Below are 26,941 nucleotides of genomic sequence, written 5' to 3' on the forward strand. Positions count from 1 at the left end.
TGCAAGCATTACTCTATTTGTCATGAACTTAATACATAGAGAGGCAATAGTAGTAGATGCAGGCAGGAGTCGACCTATTTTCTTATGGACGTGATGCATATATACACATGATCATTTCCCTGAACATCGCATAACTATCCGCTTTTCTTTCAATTGCCCAACTGTATTTGTTACCCATCGTATGTTACTTTCATGAGAGATGCCATTAGGGAACACTATGGCCCCAGGGTATTCACTTATATATTTACAAAACCTATATTTACCTTGCTTCTTTTATTTCTCATTTATTTTATATTTCAATTTATAATTATCTACACACCACATTCGCTTGCAAATAACGAGATCAAGGGGGTTGACAACCCTCTTCTCAGCGTTGGGTGCAACTTGTTTACTCTTTTGTGTGCAGCCGCTGAAGACGGTTGAGTATTGATATTCTTATTGGTTCGATAAACCTGTGTTTCTTAACTGAGGGAAATACTTACCCATATAGTGTTGCAATTACCTATTTCGCTTCATGGAAAACCCAACACAAATCACAAGTATCGGGAAGGATTTCCACCAACATTGTCGGGGAGTACCATCACCAACAATCAAGTAACTCCACACAAATTATCATTCACTTGTTCTTATTTTTATTTGTTGTTATATTTTCCTTGCTCCATAAAAAATACAAAAATATTTATCTTTGCTTAATACTATGGCTAGTTCCTCCTTCATTTTTCTTAATTCAGAGAATGAAGTGTTCAATTTTAAACAAAGGGGAGGAGATAATTTGAAAGATGCTTGGTATACAATTTGCAATGCTCGAAATAAATCAACTCATAGGCAATCCACTACTACCTTGCTTTGCAATTTCTATGTGGGTGTGACAACTTGGTATAGGTTTGTCCTTGCACCATCATCGGTGGTAATTTCCTAATGTGTCTCACTTTGCATGCCTATAACGCTATTGAAAATATTGCGGGATCACCTCCCAATAATGTTAATGGAACCATTTTAACATTAGAAGATGTCATGTCTAGGTTTGATGCTATCAAAAATAAAATTTCTTTTAATGAACAAATTAAGGAGTTGGGTAGAAATCTTCATAATCACATCACTCAATTTGGGTCACGGGTAGGATTGACTTTGAAAACATTGAAGGAGAAGGATACTATTATCGATGAGAGGGTAGAAGAATGCATGAATAGGATTTATAAAATGGAGGAAGTCGATAATAAAGTAGGTTCCACTTTCACACACTCCAAAACTAATACTAGAACCTCTCGAATTAAAAGTCCCAAATTCATATATATTCCTAAGAGCATTAGTACCCCTCCTACAAAAAGGGAATAAGATCTCAAAATGATTAGTCTGTATACCAACTTTAAAAACTTGATAAAGGATCATACTTTCAAGTCTCCTATTGTTATTGAGGATCTTGATGTCAAACATGCCAACACTTGATCAAATGCATTATGCCTAGCTAAGGGCATAAAATAAAAACGCTTCTTGGGAGGCAACCCAATAGTTATCATAATTTTTGCTCTTTACCTTCTGTTTTGGTGTGATGACATGATTATTGACTCTGTAATGATTTTGTTTTTATATTCAAATTAGTGTTTGTGCAAGTTAAAGCCTTTGGGATGACTTGCATGATAAGTAGAACTGATATGGTGCAAACACAGAAACTTTGACGTCTAGTGCAGAATTTTTGTGATTTTACTGGAATGTCTTTTTAATATGATTTTTCACAAAGTATTTCTGTATAAATTCCTCAATTCTTACTAATGTTTCAGAATTTTTAGAGTTACATAAGTATAGCTTCTTTACACATCATTACAAGTTGTTGTGTTTTAGTCAGATTCTGTTTTTTCTTGCATAGTTTGCTTGTTTTGATGATTCTATGGATTGTATCGGGGGTATAAGCCATGGAGAAGTTAGAGTACAGTACCTATTATGCAACAATTTAAAATGAATTAATTTATAATAATAACTAATGTATTTGATATGTTTCTTATACTAACGGATCTCGTGGAGTTTTGTTGAGTTTTGTGTGATTGAAGTTTTCAAGTTTTGGGTGTTATCACGATGGACAAAGGAATAAGGAGTGGGAAGATCCTAAGATTGGGGATGCCCGAGGCACCCCAAGGTAATATTCTAGGAAGACTCAAGCGTCTAAGCTTGGGGATGCCCCGGAAGGCATCCCCTCTTTCGTCGCAATCCATCGGTATGTCACTTGGAGCTACATTTTTATTCGTCACATGATATGGGTTTTGCTTCGAGCGACGTTTGCTTTTGTTTTCTTTTATTTTTAGTTTGCCACAATCGTATTTTTCTGGACACACCTATTTGAGAGAGATACACTTCCATCATGATTAGCTAGAATACTCTATGTGATTCACTTATATCTTTTGAGCTTAGCACTTGCTCAAGTACTTCACTTATATCTTTTTGAGCACGGTGGCGTAGAGATTTTATAGAAATACTTGCACTCTCGTTCTTCACTTATATTTGTTTGAAAGTTAATGAATAGTAATGGTAATTTTCGTGGGTCATAAAACTAGTCCAAAAATAATAGGTATTGAATGAATGACAATCAAAACCATCATGTAGCACACAAAGAGAAACTGTGGGTTAACGATAATTATGTGGTAATATGAAAAAGTTGTGAGTGCATCATTGTTGATTTGTAGAAGTATAGGTATTAAGAGGTGTTAATTTATTGTTTGTCTGAATACTAAAAGGCATGGTGGGGATGTGTGAGCATTTATATTCCTCGTTAAAATCCTGGTGTTGTTTCTGGTCGAAGGCGCACGATGGTTAACTCCTCCCAACACCCTCCCTCGGGGCATGCGAGTAGTGCTTGATATGTCCCAAACGTATCTATAATTTCTGCTTGTTCCATGCTCTTTTGGTGACATTGTTATATGTTTTGCTACACTTTCATACCTTTTCACACATATTTGGACTAACCTACTAACTCAGTGCACCCAATGCCAGTTTCTGTCTGCTGATGTCTTTTTTGCAGGGACTTTTACCCCAATTTACAGAGTCCCAAAAATCCCGAGAAAAATATATAAAAATCAGCGTGACGCAGGCTTCACGGAGCACCAGGATGGTCCAGAGGGGAGCCAGGGCCTGCCCAGGAGGCCTCCTTGCGCGGCCCTCCTCTTGGCCGCGACACCAGGGCGCCTGGATGGGGCCCACCTCCTCTGATGCCCTCCTTTGGCCTATATTTACCCCTCAGCAAGGAAACCCTCATATCATATCCTGAATCGCGAATTTCTCCATCGTTCCGCCGTCACAGCGCTTCCGATATCGGGAGCGCCAGAAGACCCCTTCCCCGCACCCTGCCGGAGGGAGGATTGACCTACGGGAGCTTCTCCACCACGATGGACGCTTCCCGGACCTGCCGTGAGTAGTCCTCCTTGGACCTTGAGTCCATGACCAGTAGCTATGTGATGTCTTCTCTCCAATCTTGTGCTTCAATGCTTAGCCCTTGTGAGCTGTCCTACATGATCAAGGCATCTACGTAATTTTCCTACTATTGCTATGCTTGGTTTGCTGGTATCCGATGGATTATGAGATTATGATCACATTGTGATGAGTTATATATTTGGTTCTCCTTTTCTATTATGTTCTTAGGTAATGCATGCATGTTCTCCGTTGCTTTTTATTGCTTTGGCCGAGTAGTAGATTGTAACTCCAAGAGGGAGCGTTTTGCATGATTGTGAGTTCATGTCCCCTGATGTCTAGCTTGAGTGACAGAAACATGAGACTAGGTGATGTGTTGTTGCCACCAGGGAGAAAACAACGGTGCTTGTGACTACGATTGCAAGGATTGTTTACCTTAGGCAAAGTTCGTTAATGTAGTTGTCCGTTGCTTTGAGTTTACACTTTGGGTGGGGCTCGCAACTTAATACCAGTGAGATGTTCTGGATAGATATCTCAAGGTGGATGATTAGAGAGTAGATGCTAATGGATAAACGGTCTACTTATCTTGGCATACAACCCATTACTTTTGAGCCTCTAACTTTCAAGTAGCATGATTAGCATTGCGGTGTGTTCATAATTCTATCAATTGCCCAGTTGTAATTTGTTTACCCAGCATAGTTGTTTATCGTCTTTTGAGAGAGAGACATCACTAGTGAACATCATGGGACTCTGGTTCCTAATTACTGTCATTGTTTACACCTCCATCATTTACTGTTTATTTACTTTTCTGTTGCAATCACTATCACTACTCCCTCTTGTGTTTTGATCCTTTGCAAACTACAAGGCCAGAGAGATTGACAACCTCTCTAACTCGTTGGGAGCAAAGTTATTTGTTGTGTGTGCAGGTCCACGTCTTCTGCTAGCGCCAGAGCATCGTACACCTACTTGTTAATCCTCGGAGTCCTGTTGGTTCGATAAACCTTATAGTCCTCGTGTAAGGGATATATGCTGCTGACTACATCTCCACCTTCCACTTGGGGTAAACAACAAGGGGCGAGAAGTATATCCATCAACTCGTCATCTAGTAAATTTTTGGCGCCGTTGCCGGGGACTCCAGTCTTCAAGATAGGGGAGTTGCACGCTATACTTTACCTTTGCTTTTTAGTATTGTTAGTTTGCTTTCTAGTTTTTGCTTTAGAATCTTATACTAATAACCATAAAAAAATAGTTGCTTTTTCTTGCTTGTTGCTGGTGCTCTGGGTGTTGGACATATGCCCTAGAGGCAATGATAAAATAGTTAATATTATATTTCCTATTTCAAGATAATCATTTATTATCCATGTTATAATTGTATTGAATGAAAGCATAGATGCACGTGTGGATATATAGACAAAACAATGTCCCTAGTAAGCCTCTAGTTGACTAGCCAGATGATCAAGTATGGTTAAGGTTTTCTGACCATATGCAAGTGTTGTCACTTGATGACTGGATCACATCATTAGGAGAATGATGTGATGGACAAGACCCAAACTATAAACGTAGCATGTGATCGTGTTATTTTGTTGCTATTATTTTCTGCGTGTCAAGTATCCATTCCTATCACCATGAGATCATGTAACTCACTGACACCGGAGAAATGCCTTGTGTGTATCAAACATCGCAATGTTACTCGGTGACTATAAAGGTGCTCTACAGGTATCTCCGAAGGTGTCCGTTGAGTTAGCATGGATCAAGACTGGTATTTGTCACTCCGTGTGACGGAGAGGTATCTCGGGGCCCACTCGGTAATGCAACATCACATGTAAGCCTTGCAAGCAATGTGACTCAAGTGTTAGTCATGGGATCATGCATTATGGAATGAGTAAAGAGACTTGTCGGTAACGAGATTGAAATAGATATAGGGATACCGACGATCAAATCTTGGGCAAGTAACATACCGAAGGACAAAGGGAATGTTATACGGGATTATATGAATCCTTGGCACAGAGGTTCAATCGATAAGATCATCGTAGAATATGTAGGATCCAATATGGACATCCAGGTCCCGCTGTTAGATATTGACCGGGGAGTGTCTCAGGTCATGTGTGCATAGTTCTCGAACCCGCAGAGTTTGCACGCTTAAGGTTCGGTGATGTTTCGGTATAGTTGAGTTATAGGTGTTGGTGACCGAAGGTTGTTCGGAGTCCCGGATGAGATCACGTACGTCACGAGGGTTTCCAGAATGGTCCAGAAATGAAGATTGATATATAGGATTGTTTCATTTGGCCTCCAGAAAGATTTCGGGCATTACCGGCGGTGTACCAGGAGTGATGAATGGGTTCCGAGTCTTTATCGGGAGGGGCCCACCCACCCGAGAGAGAACCCAATAGGCCAAGGGTGGCGCACCATCCCTTAGAGGGCTGGTACGGCCAGCCCAAGTGGGCTATGTCGGCTAGAAAGAAAAAATCAAAGGAAAAGAAAAAAAAAGGGGGAGGTGGGAAGGAAGGAGGGGAGTCCTCCTTCCCCAAACCAAATTGGAGTTGGAGTCCTCCTCCTCCTCTCTCGGTCGGCGCCCTTGGGGCTCTCTTGAGCCTCAAGGCTAGCCCCTCCCCTCCTCCTATATATAATAGAGATTTTAGGGGTTTTGAGACACAACTTTGCCACGTGGAACCCTAAACCTCTACTTCGTAGTTATTCCTCTAGATCGGTTTTCTGCGAAGCTCGGGCGGAGCCCTGCAGGAATAGATCATCACCATCACCGACGCGTCGTCACGCTGCCGGAGAACTCATCTACTTCCCCGTCTCTCTTGTTGGACCAACAAGATGGAGATCGTCATTGAGCTGTACGTGTACTGAACACGGAGGTGACGTCCATTCGGCGCTAGATCGGAACGGATCATGGGACGACGGTGATTTGAATCACGAAGTTGTTCCACTACATCAACCACATTTCTTAACGCTTCCCGCTTAGCGATCTACAAGGATATGTGGATCCGATATCCCTCTCGTAGATGAACATCACCATGATAGGTCTTCGTGTGCATATGAATTTTTTTGTTTCCCATGCAACATTCCCAAACAGTGGCATCATGAGCTAGGTTCATGCATAGATGTAATCTCGAGTAGAACACAAAAGTTTTTGTGGGCGTTGATGTTCGATTTGCTGCCCTCCTTAGTCTTTTCTCGATTCGTCGGTATTGTTGGATTGAAGCGGCCCGGACCAACATTACTCGTACGCTTAGGAGAGACCGGTTTCACTGACTAACATGCAACTCGTTGCATAAAGATGACTGGCAGGTGCCTGTTTCTTAAACTTTAGTTGAATTGGATTTGACCAAGGCGGTCCTTGGAGAGAGGTTAAATAGCAATTTGCACATCTCTGTTGTGGTTTTGCATAAGTAAGATGCGATCATACTAGATACCCATAGAAGCCACGTAAAACATGCAACAACAAATTAGAGGACGTCTAACTTGTTTTTGCACGGTATGCATGTGATGTGATATATTGGATGTATGAGATGATCATGGTGTAATAGTTAAATATCGACTTGCACGTCGATGCTACGGCAACCGGCAGGAGTCATTGGGTTGTCTTTAAACTAACGTTTGTGTTTGCATATGCGTTTACTATATTGCTAGGTTGTAGCTTTAGTAGTAATAGCATAGATAGCACAACAACCTCAATGGCGGCACGATGATGGAGATCATGGTGTGGCGCCGGTGACGATGAAGATCATGTCGGTGCTTTGGTGATGGAGATCAGGAAGCACAAGATCATGGCCATATCATGTCACTTATGAATTGCATGTGATGTTAATCCTTTTATGCACCTTATCTTGCTTAGAACGATGGTAGCATTATAAGGTGATCCCTCACTAAATTTCAAGATAAAATTGTGTTCTCCCCGACTGTGCACCATTGCGACAGTTCTTCGTTTCGAGACACCACGTGATGATCGGGTGTGATAGACTCAACATTCACATACAACGAGTGCAAAACAGTTGCACACGCGGAACACTCGGGTTAAACTTGACGAGCCTAGCATGTGCAGACATGGCCTCTGGACACAAGAGACCGAATAGTCGAGCATCAATCGTATAGTTGATATGATTAGCATAGAGATGTTTACCACTGAAACTACACTCAACTCACGTGATGATCGGACTTGAGTTAGTGAATTTGGATCATGCCACACTCAAGTAACTAGAGGGATGTCTATTTGAATGGGAGTTTATTAGTAATTTGATTAGTTGAACTCTAATTGTCTTGAACATAGTCTAAGTCCACTTTGCAATATTTTATATTGTAGATCAATGGCTCACGTAGTAGCAACCCTGAATTTCAATACGTTCCTAGAGAAAGCTAAGCTGAAAGATGATGGTAGCAACTTTGTAGACTAGGCTCGTAATCTTAGGCTCATCCTACAAGCTGGGACAAAGAATTATGTCCTTGATGCTGCGCTAGGAGATGAACCACCCGCTACGTCTGATCAAGATGTTTTGAACGCTTGGCAAGCACGTAAGGAGGACTACTCAGTAGTTCAATGTGCAGTCTTGTATGGCTTAGAACCGGGACTTCAACAATGCTTTGAACGTCATGGAGCATATGAGATGTTCCAGGAGTTGAAGTTTATCTTTCAGAAGAATGCCGAGATCAAGAGGTATGAGACCTCCGATAAATTATATGCTTGCAAGATGGAGGAGAATTCCTCTGTCAGTGAACATGTGCTCAAAATGTGTGGGTACTCAAACCGTCTAGCTGAGCTGGGAGTTGAAGTTCTGCAAGAGGCTATCACTGACAGAATTCTTCAATCACTGCCACCTAGCTACAAGAGCTTTGTGTTGAACTCTAAAATGCAAGGGATGAACAAGTCACCCGGCGAGTTATTCGCGATGCTGAAAGTCGTAGAGTCAGAACTTCGGAAAGAGCATCAAGTGTTGATGGTCAATAAGACCACTAGTTTCAAGAGAAACGATAAAGGCAAGAAGGGTAACTCCAAGAAGGGTGGCAAAACTGTTGCTACTCCGACTAAGAAACCCAAGGCTGGACCTAAGCCGGAAACTAAGTGTTATTATTGCAAGGGGATGGTCACTCGAAGTGCAACTGCCCCAAGTATTTGGCTGATAAGAAGGCGGCCAACGCCAAACCAGGTATATGTGATATACATGTTATTGATGTGTACCTAACCAACTCTCATAGTCGTGCCTAGGTATTTGATACCGGTTTTGTTGCTCACATTAGCAACTCGAAGCAGGAACTGTGGAATAAATGAAGGTTGGCGAAGGATGAAGTGACGATGCGCGTGGGAAATGGTTCCAAGGTTGATGCAATCATTGTCGGCACAGTCTCACTTCAGTTACCATCAGGATTAGTTATGAACTTAAATAATTGTTATTTAGTGCGTGCGTTAAGCATGAACATTATATCTGGATCTTGTTTATTGCGAGACGGTTACTCATTTAAGTCAGAGAATAATGGTTGTTCTATTTTTATGAGTAATATCTTTTATGGTCATGCACCCAATGTGAGGGGTTTGTTCATATTGAATCTTGATTGTGATAACACACATATACATAACATTGAGACCAAAATATGTAGAGTTAAAAATGATAGCGCCACCTTTTTGTGGCACTGCCGCTTAGGTCATATTGGTGTGAAGTGCATGAAGAAACTCCAAGCTGATGGGATTTTGGAGTCACTTGATTTCGAATCACTTGACACGTACGAACCATGCCTCATGGGAAGATGACTAAGACTCCGTTCTCCGGAACAATGGAGCGTGCAAGTGACTTGTTGGAGATCATACATACTGATGTGTGCGGTCCATTAAGTGTGGTAGCGCGCGGTGGATATGGTTATTTTCTCACCTTCACTGATGATTTGAGTAGGTATGGACATATCTACTTGATGAATCACAAGTCTGAAACGTTTGAAAAGTTCAAGCAATTTCAGAGTGAAGTTGAAAATCATCGTAACTGTAACACCCAGTTTTTGGCCTTCCTGACTAATTAACTTATTTCAAAAATTTAGGACCAATTAAAAAAAATTGTGAATGCATGTGATGCTTGGAGTAACTATTGTTTGCATGTTTGCTTGAGTGCACGTGATTGCTCCCCAATAATTCTCTCTATCTTCCAACTCACATCCTCATTCCATGATCTCCTGCCTAATGATCATGCCATATGTTTAGGATAAATATCTATTTTCACCAAATATTAATTTCACCAAAAAGTATTTCTTTGAATTAAACTTTCAAACCCATGAGATGAGGGTTGTACTACAAGTCCTCAAATTAGGGAATTTATTTTGCACCAATTATTTTATTTAAAACCTATTATCAAAATGTCTTCCAAAAACCACCATATTAATATTTTAGAAGTTATTTTATTATTTTATTTAAAAGCCTTTCTGTGAGGCCAGAAATGGTCTCCTATGAAGGAAAGTTATTTTTAATGCTTTCAAAATATTTAAGAAAATTTAGGGAAACTCAGTGGATATATTTATTCCATATTTATGAGTTTCAACACATGGTCATGTTCAAAATATTGGGAAAATCCCTCCAAAACCATTCCTGCCTATTTCAAGCTTTTGAAATATTTCTATAAGAAATATTCTCAATAAATTACAGTAAAATTCTAGCATGTCATATATGATATTCTTGATGATCTTGCCAAGTTTCATTTTGATCCAAGTTGATTTGACTCCCCTAATCACTCTAAAACCCTATCTGTCCAGAATCAAATTTGAGCAACTCTAGATTGTGAAGTGTCTCCAATTGTGCCCAAATTTGGTGGACATGTGCCAATACTCCAATAAGGCATCCACACTAAGTGCTAGCTACACTTCTTTTCTTTAGCTGAATAGAGGAACTTGTCCTAAGACCCCAAAACCCTCTGTTGATTTCTGACTTTGGTAAAGTTTAAATTATAAAGTTTCTCCAATTATCCTCAAACATTTTGTGCATGCCTTAATTCTCAAATAATGCCTCTGCACCAAATATTGGATTTGTGGGAATTCATTTGAATAGGGTTCTAAGCAGAAACCCATTTCTGCCCATTTCTAGGGTTTTCCAAGTCTACATTGGAAAACTTCTCCAACAAATCCCAAATTTGGTATGCAAGCCTATTTTCATCTATTATTTGACCCTATTAAGTTTCATAGCCATTGGAATTCATCTGGTAGCCCAACCATAGATCAAACACCTTGTGTGCACTCACTAATTTGGCTTCTTTGACCCCTTACACTTTTACCCTTGAGCTCAACTTCCTACCACAGCCTCACATAGTTGCATTTCACCTCCAGTAACATTCACATGGCCACTGGTCAATTATTGGAGGGTGACCCTTTGTAACTATCTCTTATTTTACCCTTGAAAGCACTGTTTTACCTCTCTTCTCATGTTTCTGCTTATGCTATCACCCCCAATTCTTTCCAGAGCCTCTCTAGTGTGTCAATGTATCATTTCAAACCAATATAGGGCCTGCTCATGTAGGAAAAATGAGCAGCACCACTTCAAGTTCATTTTTGGCTAAAAAGTAGCTTTGTACAGCAAGTGCTAGCTACACTTCTTTTCTTTAACTGAATTTTTGCAGGTGTGTAGTCCTTCTATACCACATGCTCCAGGACATGGTTTCACCTCCCATCCCTGCCTGTGAAAACCACTTGTATCAGCCTCTAGTTTCCTGCTGGAATGTTTACCTTAGTCAACAGCCGTTCAAATCAACTCCACTTGAAGCCAAACTCCTCACTCACCTTCCAGATAGCATGCCCCACCTCCCAGACATCTTTGACTGGTCACCAGGACCCTGTTGGCCCTGGTGCCCGTGGTGACCACCACCCTGGACTGCAATATGGGTGCTCTGCACCTTGTTGCTTTCCTCCAGCCCATCTCTTGCTGAATCAGGATGCCCCAGTGTGTCTAAGAGGCTCCCCTTGACCATTCAAGGCACCCCCACCCACTAGCTAGCTTCCAAGCCTCCTCAGGCACGCGTGGCATCCATGACCATGAGTGCTCCAAGAGCTCCCGAGGCTCTTTGAGCTCTCCCATCGTCTCCTCCTCCCCAGATGGCTCTCCCCGAGTCCAGCAGCCTCTCTTGCTCTCTCCCTCTCTCCCTGGAAAACCCCCCCTCGAGCCCCTCTCCTCTCGGGCTCTCTCCTCTCCCCATGGCCGTGGGTAGAGATCCGGCCTCCGCACGGGGTTGGCACGCTCGGAGCCTCCCCTCGCCTCCTTCCTCCCCTGCCGGAGACCCCTCGGGTCGCCGCATCTCCTCCGCATCGCCTCCTGCCCTCCCCCTTCGCTCTGATGCCGAAACCAGGGGTAGACGGCCTCCCCGCAAACTCCATCGCCGGCGCCCTTGCGGCCCTCCCCTTGCTGGTGCCGAGCAGGGGAACGGGGGCGGCTAACTCCCCCGAGCATGCTGGTGGTCGGGGCACGGCCTAGGGTGGCTGCAGCCACCGGAGAACGCTCCCGCGCCGGACGCCTCCCACTCATGTGCTCCCTCTGTGTCCAGCGAGGGAGGTAGGAGTAGCACCTGCACACGGGGCCCCCTCGTCAGCGAGCCAGGGCGGAGGCCCACCAGATAAGTGGAGGCGCCCGGGCGCTCTGCGCCTCCTTCCAGCCGGAGGCGTATTCTATTGAATACGTCTCCTGCGTGGCCCTGCTTGCCAGGCCGAGCCAGCAGGCCGGCCCATTCGCTTATCTGCCGCCCCTGGCGCTAGTTAGCTCGAGGGATAAGTACCCTTCTCCTTTTTCCTTTTATTCCTAACTTATAAATTTCATCCAAAATTCATACTAACTCCAAATTGCATGATTCAAATTTCTACAGGTTCCTAAATTCAAGCTCTATCCACCTATGTGCAGCGCACATTTTTTCAGAAATATTTTTGTAGCATTGTCACCCAAATCCAAATCTGCATATGAATTGTCCCATCTTTCAAAAACTCCATAGGCTTCAAATCAACTCCAAATGGAGTGATTCAAACTCCGAGAGCCTTCTAAAATCATTCTCTATTTTTAGAACCATGGTCAACATTTTTGTGTGACTTACTTCTGTTGCAATAAATAAATAGCTTCCTATTGCTATTTATTCCTCATTAGAAAAGTCCTAGTATAATCATTTCAACTCCAAATCTAGTGAAACCACTTCCTAAAAATTTCTAAAATCATTCTCTGTTAAATGGGTGCCTCCACTCATTTTTAACAGAATGATTTCTGTTGGCTTCTTCAATGGTCACATATATCTCCTTTCATCCATTCAAAATTCCCTGATGATCCAAAACCCCTTGGCAGAGATTCAGGTATTTTTCTTATGACCAGAGAGGTCCAAGAAAAATAAGACTTCTATTCATAGCCCACTTTTATTCTGCTTGCTATGTGGCTTACTATGATTGTTTCCGACGATAGTTGAGGGTAGACGGAGTGTTCGGAGTTGGAGCGGAAGACCTCGAAGACCCCGAGGACTTAGGTGAGCAAGGCAAGCAGCCCTTTGACCATGAATGACCATATGTTACTTTGCATGTTGAGAAGTAATAGTAGTAGTAGTTCTATCATGAGCATGATGTTGTCACAAAGCAAGAGTTTATGAAAACCCCGTCGGGTGCCACTAATGCCCGAGGGTGATGATGAGTTAGGTGGTCACTTTTCGTGAAATGATGCACCCGGTGTTTGTGTGAGTAAGGTTTCGGAAATGGGATTAGATTTATGATGTGTCGACCGTCCCAACCTTATCAGTACGACCACGTTACCCCTTATGGGACGGGGCTATGTTAATTACTCTGGTCGGTGCTAGCAAAGAGCCACATTACTAGTGGCAGGAGTGATTTGTGGTCACTCTCGTGATGGGGTCGTGCCGGGTAGGACGACTATGCCATTTTTATGAGTTCCAGTCACACCGTTGGTCCCCGCATGGTTGGTACTATCCAGAATTGGTGCTCATAAGAAGTACGACATGTGGGCTGGGTATCAATCGAGTGGACCTCTTTGTCTAGTATCGTCAGGGGAAAGGCATTGATCGGGTACTTACCTCGGGTATGTGATATACCGCGACTCATGGATGACACGGAAGTTTCCCGAATCTCGTGGGTGCAGTGTACTACCTCTGCAGAGTGTAAACTATTCGAATAGCCGTGTCCACGGTCAAGGACAGTTGAGTAATCCTTCTTAAACTACGTCCTGATATTTCCTCTTAAACCAAGTGTGTGTGTGTGGTGTTGAAAAAGGTTTTGTTATGAAAGTAATAATATGACCAAGTTCGGTGACTTGGCATATAGGGTGAACTCGGATGGTTCAGCCCTCGGTAGATATATTGATATCTGTAACATGTTCTTCAAGAGTAATTATTTAACTTGATGCATATTCATGATCATTCCACCCAGATGAGTTACACTAAAGATGTATGATATTGTTATCCTTCACTTTCATTTGTTCATAGCATGGATTGTTTGCGAGTACATTCAAAGTACTCATTGGCTTGCCACTGGTTATCTTATTGACCACGTATGCATGAATGGGATAAGGTGAAGAATAGCTCCGTGACGTTCTTGCGAGCTAGGACGCTTCACAGTCAGAATGCCTGTAGGATAAGGCTGATGGCATGGGTTCACGCTTTCAACCAATGATTCCGCTATCGGTCCAGTTTGGAGCGATGGCCTCTATGGCCCTATATATGTAAGACTCGACCGAGGTGGTCATTTATTATATCAAACGGTATGTATGGATGTAAGACTCTTTTATTCGGTATCTGTGTTCGGTGAGCATTGATCTTTGGGATCACTGAGCACGGCGATCTCGACTCGTAAGTCGGGGTGCCCACAGTAACAAGAAGATCAAGTTCCTACGATCTGATCGAGGGGGTGAATATCTGAGTTTCAAGTTTGGTGCTCACTTAAGACAATGTGGAATCGTTTCACACTTGACACCGCGTGGAACACCACAACGTAATGGTGTGTCTGAATGTTGTAATCGTACTTTGTTAGATATGGTGCGATCTATGATGCCTCTTACCAATTTGTCGTTATCGTTTTGGGGTTATGCATTAGAGACAGTTGTATTCACTTTAAATAGGGCACCATCAAAATCCATTGAGACGACACCATATGAGCTATGGTATGGCAAGAAGCCAAAGTTGCCGTTTCTTAAAGTTTGGGGATGCGATGCTTATGTCAAAAAGCTTCAGCCTAAAAAGCTGGAACCGAGAGCGGAAAAGTGTGTCTTCATAGGTTACCCAAAAGAGACAGTTGGGTACACCTTTTATCTCAGATCCGAGGGCAAAGTGTTTGTTGCTAAGAACGGAGCTTTTATTGAGAAGGAGTTTCTCTCCAAAGAATTGAGTGGGAGGAAGATAGAACTTGATGAGGTTGTGGAACCTCTACTCCCTCTAGATGGTGGTGTGGGGCAGAGGGAAATCTCTATCGAGGCATCACCGGTTGAGGAGGAAGCTAATGATGATGATCATGAAGCTTCCGATCAAGTTACTATCGGACCTCGCAGGTCGAAAAGATCACGTACTTCTCCTGAGTGGTACGGGAATCGTGTCTTCTCTATCATGTTGTTAGACAACAATGAACTTGCAAATTATGAAGAAGCAATGATGGGCCCGGATTCCAACAAATGGTTAGAGGCCATGAAGTCCGAGATAGGATCTATGTATGAAAACAAAGTGTGGACTTTGGAAGTATTACCTGAAGGTCGCAAGGCTATTCAGAACAAATAGATCTTTAAGAAGAAGACAGACGCGGACGGTAATGTGACCGTTTATAAAGCTCGACTTGTGGCAAAGGGTTTTTCACAAGTTCAAGGAGTTCATTACGATGAGACATTCTCACCGGTAGCGATGCTTAAGTCCGTCTGAATCATGTTAGCAATAGCTGCATTTTTCGATTATGAAATCTGGCAGATCGATGTGAAAACGGCGTTCCTTAACGGTTTTCTTAAGGAAGAGTTGTATATGATGCAACCCGAAGGTTTTGTCGATCCAAAGAATGCTAACGAAGTATGCAAGCTCCAGCGATCTATTTATGGACTGGTGCAAGCATCTCGAAGTTGGAATAAGCGCTTTGATGAGGTGATCAAGGCATTTGGGTTTATACAAGTTGGAGAATCTTGTATTTACAAGAAAGTGAGTGGGAGCTCTGTAGCGTTTCTAATATTATATGTGGATGACATATTGCTGATTGGAAACAATGTGGAGTTTTTAGAGAGCGTAAAGGATTACTTGAACAAATGTTTTTCATTGAAAGACCTAGGATAAGCTGCTTACATATTAGGCATTAAGATCTATAGAGATAGATCGAAACGCCCAATAGGACTTTCACAAAGCACATACCTTGATAAAGTTTTGAAGAAGTTCAAAATGGAGCAATCCAAGAAGGGTTCTTGCCAGTGTTACAAGGTATATAGTTGAGTAAGACTCAGTGTTCAGTAACTGTGGAAGATAGAGAAAAGATGAGTATCGTCCCCTATGCTTCAGCCATAGGGTCTATCATGTATGCAATGTTGTGCACAAGACCGGACGTCAGCCTGGCCATAAGTATGGCAGGCAGGTTTCAAAGTGATCCAGGAGTGGAACACTGGGCGGCGGTCAAGAATATTCTGAAGTACCTGAAAAGGACTAAGGAAATGTTTCTCGTTTATGAAGGTGACGAAGAGCTAGTCGTAAAGGGTTACATCGATGCAAGCTTTAACACTGATCCGGATGACTCTAAGTCTCAAACCGGATACGTATTTATTCTTAATGGGGGTGCGGTAAGCTGATGCAGTTCCAAGCAAAGCATCGTAGCAGATTCTACATGTGAAGCGGAGTACATGGTTGTCTCGGAGGCAGCTAAGGAGGTTGTCTGGATGAAGGAGTTCATGATGGATCTTGGAGTTGTGCCAAGTGCACTAAATAAAATAACTATGTTCTGTGACAACACTGGTGCCATTGCTCTAGCAAAGGAACCAAGGTTTTACAAGAAGACCGGACACATCAAACGACGCTTCAACCTCATCCACGACTATGTCGAAGGAGAGGACGTAAATATTTCCAAAGTGCACACGGATCTGAGTGTTGCAGATCCGCTGACTAAACCTCTTCCACGAGAAAGCATGATCAACACCAGAACTGTATGGGTGTTAGATTCATTCCAATGTAAATCGCATAGCGATGTGAGACTAGATTATTGACTCTAGTGCAAGTGGGAGACTGTTTGAAATATACCCTAGAGGCAATGACAAAATAGTTATTATTATATTTCATGTTTCAAGATAATCGTTTATTATCCATGCAATAATTGTATTGAATGAAAGCATAGATGCATGTGTGGATATATAGACAAAACAATGTCCCTAGTAAGCCTCTAGTTGACTAGCCAGTTGATCAAGGATGGTTAAGGTTTTCTGACCATATGCAAGTGTTGTTACTTGACGACTGGATCACATCATTAGGAGAATGATGTGATGGACAAGACCCAAACTATAAACGTAGCATGTGATCGTGTCATTTTGTTGCTATTGTTTTCTGCGTGTCAAGTATTCATTCCTATGACCATGAGATCATGTAACTCACTGACACCGTAGGAATGCCTTGTGTGTACCAAACGTCGCAACATTACTGGGTGACTATAAAAGTGCTCTACAGGTATCTGCAAAGGTGTCCGTTGAGTTAGTATGGATCAAGACTGTGATTTGTCACTCTGTGTGATGGAGAGGTATCTCGGGGCCCACTAGGTAATACAACATCACATATAAGCCTTGCAAGCAATGTGACTCAAGTGTTAGTCACGCGATCTTGTATTACGGAACGAGTAAAGAGACTTGTCGGTAACGGGATTGAAATAGGTATAGGGATACTGACGATCAAATCTCGGGCAAGTAACAGACCGAAGGACAAAGGGAATGTTATACGGGATTATATGAATCCTTGGCACAGAGGTTCAATCGATAAGATCTTCATAGAATATGTAGGATCCAATATGGACATCCAGGTCCCGCTGTTGGATATTGATAGGGGAGTGTCTCAGGCCATGTCTGCATAGTTCTCGAATCCGCAGGGTCTGCACGCTTAAGGTTCAGTGACGTTTCGGTATAGTTGAGTTATAGGTGTTGGTGACTGAAGGTTGTTGGAGTCCCGGATGAGATCAAGGATGTCACGAGGGATTCTAGAATGTTCCGGAAATGAATATTCATATATAGGATTGATTCATTTGGCCTCCGGAAAGATTTCGGGCATTACCGACAGTGTACCGGGAGTGACGAATGGGTTCCGGGTCTTTACCGGGAGGGGCCCATCCACCCGGGAGAGAACCCAATAGCCCAAGGGTGGCGCTACAGCCCTTAGTGGGCTGGTGAGGCCAGCCCAAGTGGGATATGTTGTCTATAAAGAAAAATCAACGGAAAAAAAGGGAGGTGGGAAGGAAGGAGGGGACTTCTCCTTCCCCAAACCGAATTGGAGTTGGAGTCCTCCTCCTCCTCTCTCGGCCAGCGCTCTTGGGGATCTCTTGAGCCTCAAGGCTATCCCCTCCTCTCCTCCTATATATACTAGAGGTTTTAGGGTTTTTGAGACACAACTTTGCCACGTGCAACCCTAAACCTCTACTTCGTAGTTCTTCCTTTAGATCGGTTTTCTGCGGAGCTCGGGCGGAGCCCTGCAGGAATAGATCATCACCATCACCGGCGCGCCATCACGCTGCCGGAGAACTCATCTACTTCCCCATCTCTCTTGCTGGATCAAGAAGGCGTAGATCGTCATCGAGTTATACTATGTTGAACGCGGAGGTGTCGTCCGTTCGGCGCTAGATCGGAACGGATCGTGGAACGACGGTGATTTGAATCACGAAGCTATTCCACTACATCAACCGCGTTTATTAACGCTTCCCGCTTAGCGATCTACAAGGGTATGTCGATCCGATATCCCTCTCGTAGATGAACATCACCATGATAGGTCTTCATGTGCGTAGGAAAAAAATTGCCATGCAACATTCCCCAACAATGGGTCCCACTCAGAACACTAAGTTGTGTGACTTCACTAGTTACAACAACAATGATTATAACTTCACTTCTATTGCTCCAATTGCCACGGTGGGTATTTATAAAAGTAATAGACCTTGTGACTATGTTAGTTATAATGGAGAATTATGCCCTTGGCATGGTCTCCCCGGAAGGAACCGGATCTTTGGTTTGAAGTTGCTCCTAAACGTCCCCAAAATTGGGAAGACATCCAAACTTTAATAACACAGAGCAAATCAAATATAGAGGATGACACTACAATTTTACTTAATAGTGATGATATTAATTTTGATAATTGTAGTCTTTCCGAAGTTATTACTTTTTTGCAAAGAATGGCTAAAGACCCCCACACTAGTACACTCAATATTGCCTTCACCAAGCATATTACCAATGCTCTTATCAAAGCTAGGGAGGAGAAGCTCAAGCTAGAGACTTCTATTCCTATAAAACTAGAAGATGGTTGGGATCCTATGGTCAAGATTAAATTTAATAATATCTCTTGCTTTACTTTATGTGATGTTGGAGCTAGTGCCTCCGTTATGCCCAAAAGAATGTATGATATGCTTGATTTAAAACCTTTTGATCAATGTTCTTTTGGTGTTTGTCTTGTTTATTCTTCCATAAAGAAACCTTTAGGGAGAATTGAAGATGTTCTTACTGTCGACAATGATAATTATGTTCCCGTTGATTTTCTTATTATGGACGTTGAGTGTGATCCCTCATGTCCAATTATTTTGGGGCGTCCTTTTCTCCGCACCGTTGGTGCTATCATTGACATGAAATAAGGGACCATTAAATTCCAATTTCCCCTTAAAAAGGGAATGGAACACTTCCCTCAAAAGAAGATTAAGTTACCTTATGAGTCTGTTACTCGGGCAAGTTATTCTTTTGGAGTTGATAATACTTGATTTTTTTGCATCATGCCTAGCTCAAAGGCATAAAAGAAAGCGCTTGTTGGGAGGCAACCCAATTTGTTTTTACTTTCAGTTTTAGTGGTCTTGATGCTTGTTAATACTGTAGAAACATCATTGTATCTTTATTTTCAAGCTTTGTGCCAAGTTTTAGCCTCCGATTGCAAGAAAGTTCAAAAGTTGTGACATGCTGTCCAAAAACCGATTTTGTCTGCTTGACGAAAAAATTCGCCAAAAATCACTAGATCATCTTTTTGATCTATTTTTTTATAGTATGCTCTATATAATTTTATTTCTGTAATCTGTTCTGAGTTTTTTTATTTGAGTTGCAGAAGTGCCACGAATAAATTATTTACTACCTGTTCATCTGTTTTTCCCAGATTCTGCCATGTTTTGTGTTTTCATTATTTTGCAAATCTTAAGCTTGCTTTTTATTTGCAAAAACCTTTTGGCGATCTTTAGAAATAGTAGATCTTCATGAAAATATTTATTTCCAGTAGAGAATAAATTATTTTATTATGGGCACTAACCACTCTAATCAGCTTATGATGAGTTTTGTATGAAGGGAGTTTTCAAGTATGCGATGGAAGATGATGAAAGAAGATCCAGGAGTGTCAAGCGCTCAAGCTTGGGGATGCCCCCATGAACCTCCAAGAAATATTCAAGGAGACTCAAGTGTCTAAGCCTGGGGATGCCCCCGTGCATCCCCTTCTCCATCAACAATCATCAGTTTGTCCTTCTCCATGCTATATTTTTATCACTTCATATGTTATGTGCTATGCTTGGAGCATCCCGCTCTTTACTTTTTAGTTTGTTTTAGTTTTTCTTTATGTTCATAACAAGTTGGAACCTAGCCTTCTTTGTTTGGGAGGGAAACACGCTCCACTCCACCCTAGAACACAACATAGGTTTTCATGCTTATCTTTTTCTGTGTTCTTTATCTTTTCATAGTTGTTGTCATGCTTCGCTCTTAGTTTTCATGCTTATATTTTTAAGATCTTTTATTTAGGTTTCTTTTGGAACTCTCTTGATTTATCATGCTTATCTTGTTTAGAGAGTTGGCTTGTTGCACTGAGTAGGTAACTCAAGTTGCTATTTAAGTATAGTAGTAACTTGCAATAGTTTTGAGGTATTGATTTGAGTAATGTTTGGACTATTGGTGCTGAGAGCTTGAGCCTATTAGTGATAGGTGTCGTATTTTTGGAAATCCGTGTGTATTTTCAAAAAAAAATTGAGAACTCTAGCTACTAAATGGATCGCTAACCTCTGGAGGGGTTGGAATATATAGAGTACCCTCACGTTACCATGGGTCGAGGATGCGCAAGGATAACCAAACCCCCAAACACTCCTCCTCGGGGTACTTGTCTCTTTGTGAATCTCCTAACTACATAGAGAGTAACCGATGATAAGTGCATGAGTTCTTTGCACTAATGCGAGTATTCGATTGTTGGCACTTCCACCATCCATATTTTGCTAGCCTCTTCGGTGATGTGCATTGCCATTTCTCATCTTGAGAGTTGGTGCAAACTTCGCCGGTGCATACAAATCCTTGGCATGATACGCTTTGTCATCATAAGCCCCATTATATCCTTACTCAAAACATCCACCATACCTACCTATTAAGGCATTTCCATAGCCTTTCCGAGATACATTGCCATGCAACATCCACCATCTCATGACTTGATCTTCATGTCATACATGCTTTTGCTTGATCGAGGAGCCGCATGCTAGTTGGGCCTTCCCCTTATTATTGCTACATGACGCGCTAGTTTCATTGCATATCCTGCTACACTAGCAGAGGCATACGTTTGCATACATCATGATAGTTTTCATTTATCTTTATGTTGAGTACTTCCTATAAAGTGTGAAGATCTTCTTTTTATTCTTGTAAAACATAGAGTGTTGCCCTTAAGTGAGGAAAAGATCCCAAAGAGGACAAACTAAAAGATCCCAAAGAGGACAAATGAAAAGATCCCAAAGAGGACAAACGAGAGATAAATAGAAAGAGCCAAAGAGGCCACAAAAAAATAAAATAAAAAGAAAGAAAATAAAGAAATAAAAAGAGATAAGGGGCAACACTACTATTCCTTTTGAGAGTCCACACTCGTACTCCATTGTTATATTTGTACTCCATAGAGATTATCATTCATGCATAACTATGTGGGGACCCTTACACTATAGAACTTGGCTTGTATATTCCAATGATGAGCCTCCTCAAATGAGCTCTAGGTCTTCATGAGCAAGCAAGTTGGATGAACCCCCACTAGTTCCATTGGAGAGCTTACCTTAGCTCATATGTGCATCAGTTGCATGGCAATCCCTACTCCTCACATCATATCTATCATTTGGCTTTCTCTCGCCTATGGTTGTCCTCATTGATGTGAGCCTTTCACACCTTTTTGTCTTCCTTCCCCATCATTATTCTATTTTCCATCCTAAGTGCTAACATATCTTGCTTGCGCTCATCCATTGCATGAGTGCTCAAACCCGAAAGGGACAGGATCATTTTGACTTGTGCCTGACTAGTGGTCTGGGGATGAGTCAAAATAAGATTCCGAAGGAGACCAAGTGTGAAGTTTTACTACATTGAGTTCTCAATTAAACTACAAAATATTTTTATGCTCTAAACCCATATCCTACTTCTTGCATGCAAAAACCATTTGGAGACATTCGAGTCACGGACAGCGAGAGCTCTTGCACCTTTATGTTCTTACTTTGCTAATTTCAATACTAAATATAGATTCTTGCTTGTAATTTTCTTGACTTGAATTGCATATCTCACTTGCTTTACTTTGAAGTTCTTATATGTGTGTTAGCATGTCGCCACAGAAACTATTTGTGTTATTGTTTACCTACTCGAGGACGAGCAGGAATTAAGATTGGGGATGTTGATACGTCCCAAACATATCTATAATTTCTGCTTGTTCCATGCTCTTTTGGGTGACATTGTTATATGTTTTGGTACACTTTCATACCTTTTAACAAATATTTGGACTAACCTACTAACTCAGTGCACCCAATGTCATTTTATGTTTGTTGTCTTTTTTGCATGGACTTTTACCCCAATTTACACAGTCCCAAAAATCCCGAGAAAAATATATATAAATCAGAGTGAAACAGGCTTCACGGAGCACCAGCATGGGCTAGAGGGGAGGCAGGGCCTTCCCAGGCGGCCTCCTGGCGCGGTCCCCCTCCTGGTCACGCCACCAGGGCGCCTGGGTGGGGCCCACCTCCTCTGACGCCCTCCTTTGGCCTATATTTACCCCTCGGCGAGGAAACCCCCATATCATATCCAGAATTGTGAATTTCTCCATCGTTCCGCCGCCGCAGCGCTTCCGAGATCGGGAGCGCCAAACGACCCCTTCCCGGCACCCTTCCGGAGGGAGGATTGACCTCCGGGAGCTTCTCCACCACCCTGGACGCTTCCCGTACCTGCCGTGATTAGTCCTCCTTGGACCATGAGTCCATGCCCAGAAGCTATGTGATGTCTCCTCTCCAATCTTGTGCTTCAATGCTTAGCCCTTGTGAGTTGCCCTACATGATCAAGGCATCTATGCAATTTTCCTGCTATTGCTATGCTCGGTTCGATGGTATCCAATGGATTATGAGATTATGTTCAGATTGTGATGAGCTATATATTTGGTTCTCCTTTTATATTATGTTCTTAGGTAATTCATGCATGTTCTCCGTTGCTTTTTATTGCTTTGGTCGAGTAGTAGATTGTAACTCCAAGAGGGAGCGTTATGCATGATTGTGGGTTCATGCACCCTGATGTCTAGCTTGAGTGACAGAAACATGAGACTAGGGGATGTGTTGTTGCCACCAGGGAGAAAACAACAGTGCTTGTGACCGCGGTTGCAAGGATTGTTTACCTTACACAAAGTTCGTGAATGCAGTTATCCGTTGCTTTGAGTTTACACTTTGGGTGGGGCTCACAACTTAATACCAGCGAGATGTTCTGGATAGATATCTCAAGGTGGATGATTAGAGAGTATATAATGATGGATAAATGGTCTACTTGTCTTGGCGTACTGCCCATTACTTTTGAGCCTCTAACTTTCAAGTAGCACCATTAGCATTGCGGTGCGTTCATAATTCTGTCAATTGCCGGGCTGCAATTTGTTTACCCAGCATAGTTATTTATCGTCTTTTGGGAGAGAGACATCACTAGTGAACATCATGGGACTTTGGTCCATATTACCACCATTGTTTACACCTCATCATTTACTGTTTTATTTAATTTTCCTTTGCAATCACTATCACTATTCCCGTTTGTGTTTTGATCCTTTGCAAGCTACAAGGCCGGAGAGATTGACAACCTCTCTGAACTCGTTGGGAGCAAAGTTATTTGTTTTGTGTGAAGGTCTACGTCTTGTGCTAGCACGAGAGCAGCGGACACCTACTTGTTGATCCTCGGAGTCCTCCTGGTTCCATAAACCTTATGGTCCCCGTGTAAAGAAAAATGTGATGTTGACTACATCTCCACCGTCCACTTGGGGTAACCAACGAGGGGCGAGAAGTCATACATCAACTCGTCATCAGTGCTTTGATTTGTGATAAAACTAATGAAACTTTGCAATAAGTATATGAGTTGTTCATGACTAATGTGAAACAATGGAGATACGCAATCTCACGTGCTCATATTTTGCTAGCCTCTTTGGTGTCCTGCATTGCCCATTCTCACCTCGAGGATCGGTGCAAACTTTGGCGGTGCATCCAAACCCCATGGCATGATATGCTTTGTCACACATAAGCCTTCCGATATCTTCATCAAAACAGCCACCATACTACCTATTATGGCATTTTTATATCCATTCCGAGATATATTGTCGTGTAAATTCCACCGTTACATCATATGACTAGTTCGTTCATCATCATATTGGTTTGCATGATCATATAGAGCTGGCATAGCATTTGTGGCAAAGCCACCATTCATCATATTTCTGATACATGTCATGCTAGATCATTGCACATCCCAGTACACTGCGAGAGGCATTCATATTGATTCATATTGTTTCATAGTTCTTCATATCAAGCTTTCAATGAGTTGTAAGTAAATAAAAGTGTGATGATCATCATTATTAGAGCATTGTCTCACTGAGGAAATAAAAATGGGGGAGGCCAAAGGATCCCACCATAATAAATAAATGAAATGAAATGAAAAAATGAGAGAAAATGATACAAGGGACTTTCCTACTATCACTTACCACACTTGTGCCTCAAAGAGGCACCTTGTTCTTTGTATAGAGAGTCTCGTGTTCCCGTGTTCCCGACCTACGGCATTCATAACCCCACCGTGTTCCCGACCGAAGAGAGATCTTCGAAGGGACAGTCACGGTTACGCACACAGTTGGCAGTTTTATTAGTTTATGTTTAAGTTCTCTAATACCGGATGTTAACAAAATATTCCAAGTTGCCACATAACCGCGGGCACGGCTTTCCGAAAGATTAAACCCTGCAGGGGTGCTCCAACTAGTCCATCACAAACGAACACATGCCGCAAAGGCATCCTCTATCATGAATCTCGTGATCTCGTCGAATTCCTTAGAGGAAAACCTCAACTCTGGGGGAAACCAAAGCTTCACTGGGATTCCTATACGCAAGATATACCGCTAAGGTAAGACAAGGCTAGCAGGACCTCCCGTCGTGTCGACGACCCTGATAAGAGCCGCGTATCTCAGTCTCAGGACACGACATATGAGCTAGTCGTCGGGATGGCTAAACCTCTGGGTGACCAGTGGGGCCCCGGACATCGCTCAGGTGGGGCCAACACTCATGAGGAGCACTGGCCCGGGTTGTTGATTAAATTCCTCGGGGTAGCTATTCCCTATGCAGATTATTATGTGATTAGCAGATTAAAACCCAAAGTTGGGTCCTGCCGGACAAGCCTTAGCACTACGCGATTTATCAAGGGGGTCCCCATAACAACCCCGAACGTGTTAGGAGCGATCATTATGGAATCAAACACTGGTAACCGGTAACTAAGGCGGCAATAACGGAACAAAGCACCCGGCAAAAGGCTAGGCCTCCCGTCATTTACCAAGTATATAGGTGCATTAAATAAATAACAGAATTTAATATAATGATATCAAGCTCATGTCATCACATGAGTCAAAACACCTGCAACTAGCAACGCTAACATTAGTAGTTGAGCAAGCCTACTTAGCCATACAAGTTTGCTAGGAAGGAGTACGGTGTTTGGGCTCATGGCATATGAAGAGGCAATTTAAATTCAGTGGTAGGCAGCGATCAATATGACATGGAAACAAAACTAGAATAACAAGTCTAGAAATGGAATCAAGGTCATATCATCTTGCCTGTGATATCCTCGGCTTAGAATGGTTCTGGTTCGTCCTGCACGTACTCTCCTGACTCCACGTATTCGTTCTCCGATCCCGGTGCTACCCAACATAAAAATAACAGCCAATGAACAGCAGCACCACAATATGCAACAATCACATGATGCATGAGATGAAATTTGAACATGCGCCACTATTCTATCACTAGCACAAGCAAAATAAACTACTGCAAGTTTCTGGAAAGAACTGAACACTAAGCTATTTTGACATGTATGAGAATGACATGAACAGATGCGGCTCGTGAAAATGGTGCAAAACCATATAAAGAACATAGCAAACGGAGCTACGGATCAACGGGAAACAACGGAACAAGATATGAAGCTCTACGTGAAAGATTCCACACCACACTCTCAATTGGCACAAATCTGGTATTCCCAGGTTGCCAAGACATGTAACAACCCAACATTAATGAAATGGAGCAAGGTAGAACACCACAACATCAATTAAGCACATACTTTGACCAAAATGACAAAACTACATAATCTGCAATAATCTGCATCTTAGCTCTTTGGGAGCTGCATGCAACATAGCTACAGGTCTTCAAACATGACAAATAATATATGTGGCTGTTGCAAACCAAGAACACTACAAGCACCAGCAAGAATCACAGCAAAAGGAATTAAACTCTAGAAGATACAAGGCCACAAACTTTCCCAAAACCATCAGATCTCAGGGACTTAGTGAAAATTCCTGCACCTGAGTTTCTGCCTCTGTTCTGAAGCTTTTTTACAGCAATCAAAACACAACCTACTGGACTCCAAATGACTTGAAATTTCACAGGGAGTTTCACAAACACATCAGGTTCAAAATCCAAGCACTGATCTAAGGCCAGTTCTCAACAGAATGACCAGCACATCCTCATCTACAGGGGAAGAAAATGTTACCAGAATCCCAGACTTAGTGAAATTTCAGAGTTCACTAATCTGGAATTTTTCAGCCACATGCCCACTTTGTCTAGGCATAGTTTGCACACACATTACACCAAGTGATAATTGACACCACTATAGTGTAGAGCAAAACCCCTACCTCTATCACACAAAAAACTCATGCCCTTGGGCTCCACCTATTCCATGGAAGCAAAGATCAAACTTGCAACAAAACTGAATATGCAACTCCATAAAGCACCCTACTAAGACAACCACTACCAAGGTATAGTTCATGTGCACAATGACAAAGTGACATGGTGGTTTGAACCCCATGTTTGTGTCATGCACATCAACAACACCAATACTACTCACTAAGTCACCCCCCACACACACAACACCATGCCCTCTCACATATGGACATGTGAA

Source organism: Hordeum vulgare, chromosome 4H, assembly GCF_904849725.1.
Source record: "Hordeum vulgare subsp. vulgare chromosome 4H, MorexV3_pseudomolecules_assembly, whole genome shotgun sequence".
In the NCBI taxonomy this organism is placed as follows: Eukaryota; Viridiplantae; Streptophyta; class Magnoliopsida; order Poales; family Poaceae; genus Hordeum; species Hordeum vulgare.